Source organism: Heterocephalus glaber, unplaced genomic scaffold (genome assembly GCF_053883595.1).
Source record: "Heterocephalus glaber isolate CG9 unplaced genomic scaffold, H.glaber_assembly_v1.0 deba00001504, whole genome shotgun sequence".
Lineage (NCBI taxonomy): Eukaryota > Metazoa > Chordata > Mammalia > Rodentia > Bathyergidae > Heterocephalus > Heterocephalus glaber.
This window is the reverse complement of record NW_028258324.1, coordinates 37543094-37550053: the sequence shown is the minus strand read 5'-3', so window position 1 is coordinate 37550053 and position 6960 is coordinate 37543094.

The following is a 6960-nucleotide window of genomic DNA, read 5'->3' as shown; positions in this document are numbered from 1 at the left end:
TTTACATGACGTATCTTGATTCTTATTTTTTCCCCATTCCTCTGCCCTCCCTTCACACCCTCCACCCTTCCCTATTTATAAAGACTTTGTTTCCATATTTTTCCTTTTCTCATATTTTTTCTTCTCCCTTCTTTCCTTTCCCCTACCCCTCCCACTTCCCCTACTCCTTTAGACCATTTCTTCCTATTACACAATATCAATTATACATTTTGATCTCTACACTTTTAGTTTTTCACACCAGAGAAACTATTCGGTATTTACATGTGTGTCCTATTTATTTCACTTAAGAGTATGGCCTCAATGTGCATCTACTTACCTATAAATGTCTCTAGTTTTTCATTCTTTATGGCTGAGTAGTACTCCATTTTATTTTTTTAAAAACACACACATCTTCTTTATCCAGTCTCCAGCTGATGGGCAATTGGGCTGTTTCCAAGTTTTAACTCTTACAAACTGTGCCACTATAGGTGACCATATATCACTGTGGTATGATTCTTTTAATTCTTTTGGGAAGATAACCAACAGAGGAATACCTGGATCAAATGGGACTTCTAATCCTATTTGTTTGAGGTATCTCCATATTGATTTCCACAGTGGTTACACCAGTTTTCACTCCCAACAACAATGAAGAAGGGTTCATTTCTCCCCACAGCCCCGCCAGCAACTGTTATTGGTTGATTTCTTGATAGCACCCATACTTTCTGGGGTGAGGTGGAATCTCAGTGTTGTTTTCATCTGCATCTCTTGAATGACCAGTGATGTGGAACATTTTTTCATATGTTTATTTGCTGCTTTTACTTCTTTGTCTGAGAAATGTCTGTTCATTTCAGATTCCCATTTTTGAACGGGGTCTTTATATTCGGGGGCTCTGATTTTTTTTTTTAGTTCTTCATATATTCTAGATAATAGACCTTTGTCTGAGGAACAGCTGGTAAAAGTTTCTTCCCACATTGTAGGTTGTCTGTTAGCTCTGTTGGTGGTTTCTCTTGCAGTGCAGAAGCTTTTTAAAAAGATGAGATCCCAATTGTTGATTCTTTGTGCTAGTTCCCATGCTACTGAGGATTTGTTCATAAAGTTTTTTCCTATACCAATGTCTTCAAGAGTTCTAACTAACCTATCTTTCAGCCAGTTTAGTGTTTCTGTTTCGATATTTAGATCTTTGATCCATTTTTATTTTAGTTTAGTGCATAGTGAGAGATATAGTTCTAGTTTCAATCTTTTGCAAGTTGAAACCCAATTTTTTAAGCACTATTTATTATTATTATTATTATTATTATTATTGGTACCAGCGATCAAACTTGGGTCCTTCCACTTGTGAGGCAGGTGGTGGAACCACTGAGCTAAATCACAGGTCCTTAAGCACCATTATTAAAGAAGCTATCTATCCTCTAGTGTTTGGCTCCTTTGTCGAAGATGAGGTGGCTGAGTATGTCTGGAGTTGTTTCTGCATCTTCTAATCTATTCCACTGCTCCTTGGGTCTGTTTCTTTGCCAATACCATTCTGTTTTTATCACAGTAGCTTTGTAGTATAGTTTCAAGTTGGGGATTGTGATACCCCCTACCTTTATTGACTAGAATTGATTTGCTATCCTAAGTCTCTTCTTGTTCCAAATGAATTTTTGGATTGTTTCTCAAGGTCCATGAAGTATGTGGCTGGGATTTCAATTGGGATTGCATTGAATCTATATAGCAGTTTTGGAAGTATGGCCATTTTCACTATGTTGATTCATCCTACCCAGGTGCAAGGAATGTCTTTTCATTTTCTGATATCCTCTTTGATCTTCTTTCAGAGTGCTGTAGTTTTCAGAGTAGAGGTCTTTGATTTCTTTCCTTAGGTTGATTCCTAGGTATTTCATTTTTTTGGATGCCCTATTTCTGTCTCAGTGAGTCTGTTGTTTGTGTAGAGGAAAGCTATTGATTTTTGTGTGTTGACCTTGTAACCAGCTACTTGACTGAATTTGGTTATTAAGTCTAGAAGACTTTTGGTGGAGTTCTTGGGGTCTTCTGTATAGAGTATCACATCATCTGCAAATAATGACAATTTAACTTCTTCATTTCCTATGTTTATTCCTTTTATTTCTTTCTCTTGCCTAATTGCTGTGGCTAATGTTTCCAGGACTACGTTGAAGAGGAGTGGTGATAGTAGATACCCTTGTCTCGCTCCTGATTTTTAGCATGAAGGTTTTCAGTTTTGACCATTTAGTATGATGTTGCCTGTTGGTTTTTCATAGATAGCCTTTATCAAGTTGAGATAAATATCATCTATTCTAATTTTCTGTAGGGTTTTTATCATGAATGGGTGTTGGACTTTGTCAAATGCTTTTTTCTGCATCTATTGAGATGATCATATGGTTTTTGTCCTTGGCTCTGTTAATATATTGTATTACATTTATTGATTTGTATATGTTGAACCATCCCTGCATTCCTGGGATGAATCATACTTGGTGAGGATCTTTTTTTTTTTTGGTACTAGGGATCAAACTTGGGTCCTTGCACTTGTGAGGCAGGTGGCAGAACCACTGAGCTAAATCCCCAGCCCTGTGAGGATCTTTTTGATTATGTTATGCATTCTATTTGCCAGTATCCTATTGAGGATTTTTGCATCTATGTTCATTAGGGAGATTGGCCTATAGTTCTCTTTTTCATTTGGATCTTTCTCTGCTTTTGGAATCAAGGTGATGCTTGCTTCCAGGAATGAATTTGGGAGCGTTGCTTCCCTTTCAATTTCACTGAAGAGCTTGAACAGTAGTGGCAATAGCTCTTCTCTAAATGTCTTGTAGAATTCAGCAGTGAAGCCATAAGACCCAGGCTTTTCTCTGTTGGTAAGTTTTTAATTACATTTTCAGTTTTGTTGATTGATATTGGGTTGTTTAGAATTTTTAGGTTTGCATAGTTCAACTTTGGTAATTCACGTGTATCTAGAAATCTGTCCATTTCTTCTGTGTTTTCTATCTTATTGGCATATAGGTTCTCAAAGTAGGTATTGATGATCCTCTGGATTTCTGCTGGGTCTGTTGTAATTTCACCCTTTTTATTCCTATTTGCATGATTTGGGCCTTTCCTTCTTTTGATAAGGTTGGCTAAGGGTTTGTTAATTTTATTCTTTTGAAGAACCAACTCCTTGCTTTATTGATTTTTTTGCATCATTCTCTTAGTCTCCATTGCATTGATTTCTGCTCTGATCTTTATAATTTCCTCCCTGTATGAGCTTTGGGTTTGTCTTCCTCTTCTTTTTCTAGAAACTTGAGGTTCAGCATCAGGTTGTTTATTTGAGCTCACTCTGTTTTCCTAATATGAGAATTCACTGCTATGAATTTCCCTCATAAGACTGCTTTCTGTGTGTCCCATAAATTTCAATGTTGTATTGGCATTGTCATTTAATTGTTGGAACTGTCTGATTTCTTCTTAAATTTCCTCTGTGACCCATTGGTTATCCAGGAGTGTTGTACAATTTCCATGTGTTTGTAAAGTTCTTGTGGTTTCTTTTGCTATTGATCTCCAATTTCATTGAACTATGATCTGATAATGTGCAGGGGATAACTTCTATTCCTTTGCATTTACTTAAACATGTTCTTAAGAAAGCACCTGTTCTATTTTGGAGAACTACCCATGTGCAGCTGAAAAGGATGTGTATTCTGATTTTGTGGGGTGGAATACTCTGTAAACATCTGTTCAGTCCATCTGTTCAAGAGTTTGGTTGAGTTCCAGTATTTCATTATTTTTTGTCTATTTGATCTATTTGTGACAGTGGGGTATTGAGGTCCCCCACTATTGTTTTATTAATGCTTGATTTTTCATGTCTGTTAATATTTGTTTATATAGGTGAGTGCACTAGTATATATTTATGATTGTCATCTCTTCCTCTTGAATTATTCCCTATACAAGGATGTAGTGGCCTTCTTTGCCTCTCCTAATTAGTCTTGGCTTGAAATCCATTTTATCTCCAAATAGGATAGCTACTACTACTGTTTATGGGGTTCTTGTTGCATGGAGTATTGTTTTCCACTTTTTAACTTTCAGTCTATTTATCTTTTTTGAATTAAGTGTTTCTCATTTGCAGCTTATTTTGGGGTCTTGCTTCTTGACCCATTCTGGCAGTCTATTTCTTTAGATTGGTGAATTGAGACCATTAATATTGATGGTTTTAACAGGTATATATTGACTTATCCTTGTCATGACCTTTTCCTGTTGTTGGATTCTCTCCATTTGAATTTAATTTCTTGTCTTGATGGAAGTGATGGAAAATTTTAAAAACAACTTACTGAGAAACCCTCCTTTTTCTCTTTAAGACTTGTCAATATTTATTTAACTTCATGCTTTTGTACAAAAAAAATTTTAAAGGAAGAAAAGTTTTCTAAAATCATCTATACCAGAAAGTACAAACCCCGTACATCTCTCAAATATCTCCCCAATTGTCTTTAATAGTACATACTTGTAGTTTTCAACTCAGTTTGGATGGGCTTGACCTGTGTACTATTGTTTGGAAAAATCTATCACAGTGACGTGAATACAATGAGTGTGTGTCTATTCATCTCCAGTATATATATTTACATACATGTACACATGCTCAGGGTCTATGTCACTATGTTCCAGATTTTATTACTATTCCATTATAGGGCTTTTTTTTACAATAGAACAATATGTCCACCAACTAAACAGATTTTATCCAGCTTAATTTTGTTGGTTTATATTAGGAAAACAGTAGTCATACTGAATAGGCTTTTTAAAATTACACATCTGGGGCTGGGGATTTAGCTCAGTGGTGCTGCTGCCTGCCTTGCAAGCACAAGGTCCTGAGTTCAATCCCTGGTACCCCCCCCCCAAAAATTACATGTCTTCCTACATTGAGGAGCACTGCACTAAGTTCACCATTCAATTCCTCTAATAGTACACTTTTCTTAGGTGTATTCCTCATACTTTTATGATAGCAAAAATTCCAATTAATAATAATGCATTTATGGCATTACAAGAGATTTTCTAATAAATTTTGGGCTAGTTTCCACATACATATGTGTCTCCATAATATATTGTGACATTAGCTGCCATTTATTAGTTTCAATTTTTGGGTTTTTTAGTTTCCAAAAAAAGTATTCAGTTTTCACAAATAAAGTGACTAGTGCTTACATTGAAGGTACAGGTCTTCAGATTTAAATTTTAATTTTCTACTGATGTAGCCACAACATTCTAAAATAAATTTTTCATATTTAAAGTGATCATTTCTATTAAAAATCACTTGAAATTTATTATTTTAAAAGTATTTTAAATCCAGATATAAAGAAATTCAGCTTCTTCTGCCTTCCTGAAGGCAGGTGCACAAAAACTTGTGATAAGGCCCTGGACCCAAGCCCTAGAGTGGAACCCAATCTCTGCTAATGAAATTAATTCTTTCATGGGCTGGGGATTTAGCTCAGTCATTTCACTGCCTGCTGCACAAGCGTAAGGACCTGAGTTTGATCCCCGGTACCAAAAAAAAAAAAAAGAAATTAATTCTTTCATGATTGCTGTCAGTTTACTTTTAAATTCTAATTTATTTTGTTCTTTCATTTTTTATGTAATTTTAACAAATGTCATTTGCCTCATTTTGAAATAATGCAGTATATTCAAACTGCTTTTTGAGTATATTTTTCTAGCAACTTTTATTGTCTGTCTGGATATTAGTCTTTATTCTTTTTTCTTGTAATAACTTTGTATGGCATCTAACCTTGGTATTTTTCTGCTGCTCATTTTTATGTGAATTTAATTTTCCTGAACTTCAAGGAGAACGATTGCTTCAGATAGCTTTAACAATTTTGGTTGTTAAAAATATAGCAGTTTGTTTTCAGAGGTTTCCTCACTCTGTTCTTCTTTCCCACTTTAGGCTAAACCTCTCTTTAATTCTCTATTGTCTCTACCCACTGAATTTTGACTGCATTCTCAGTCATTTCTCCTCAGTGTAAGGTCCCAACCTAGAAGTAAAACTAGTGGGTCTGTTTCAAAAGTCCAAGAGATTGAACAACTCAGGCCTCTGTAGACCTTTTTCTGGAGGTCCTCACAGTTAGCCAGCTCTGCTACCTACTAGCTGCGTGACTCTGGACAAATTGCTCTATCTCTCTTTGCCTCCTTTTCTTCATAAGTGAGGTTTTGGGGAGGTGACTGGATCATGGGTGTGTGATACTTATAACTAGACTAGTTCACTGATAGTTTTATAGCTGGGTGTGATGTTGGAAGGTGAGTCCTGGTGGGAAGATGTACATCACTGTGGGCATGGCCTGGAAGGGTGTGTATTCCTCCTCTTCCCTTGAACCTTCTCTGATTCTTGCTGCCATGTCATGAACTGTTTCTCCTCTGTCAGGCCCCTCTGCCACCCCTTCTGGCCTTGGAACCAGCCGACTATGGACTGAAACCTCTACAGTGAGCCCAAATAAACCCTTCTTCCTTTAAATTGTAGGTGCTGGGTATTGTGTCATAGCAACAAAAAAGTAACTAAAACATCATGTTTATTGTGGCACTATTCACAACAGTGAAGTTATGAAATCAACCTAGGTGCCTATCAACAGATAAATGGATAAAGAATATATAGTCTCTATACAAAATAGTATAAAGAATAATAAAATCATATCATTTTCAGGAAAATGAATAGAGCTGGAAGTCACCAAGCTAACCAAAATAAGGCAGACACAGAAAGACAAGTGTTACATGTTTTCACGAGGAAAATAAAAGATAAAACAGAAAACCTAAAAGTTGAAGAGGAACTTCAACTGGGACTGGGAATAGGCAGGAGGCTGGGGAGGGGGACAAGACCAGGAGCAGAGAGTAGAAAGGAGGATGGATATGATAAACATACAATATATGCATCTATAGAAATGTCACAGTGAAATCCATTGATTTGTTCAATTAACATACTAATAAAAATAAAATAAAATATTACAATAGAGCAATAAGTGTGACACTCCCAACAGTGTCAACTTATAATTACAGCAC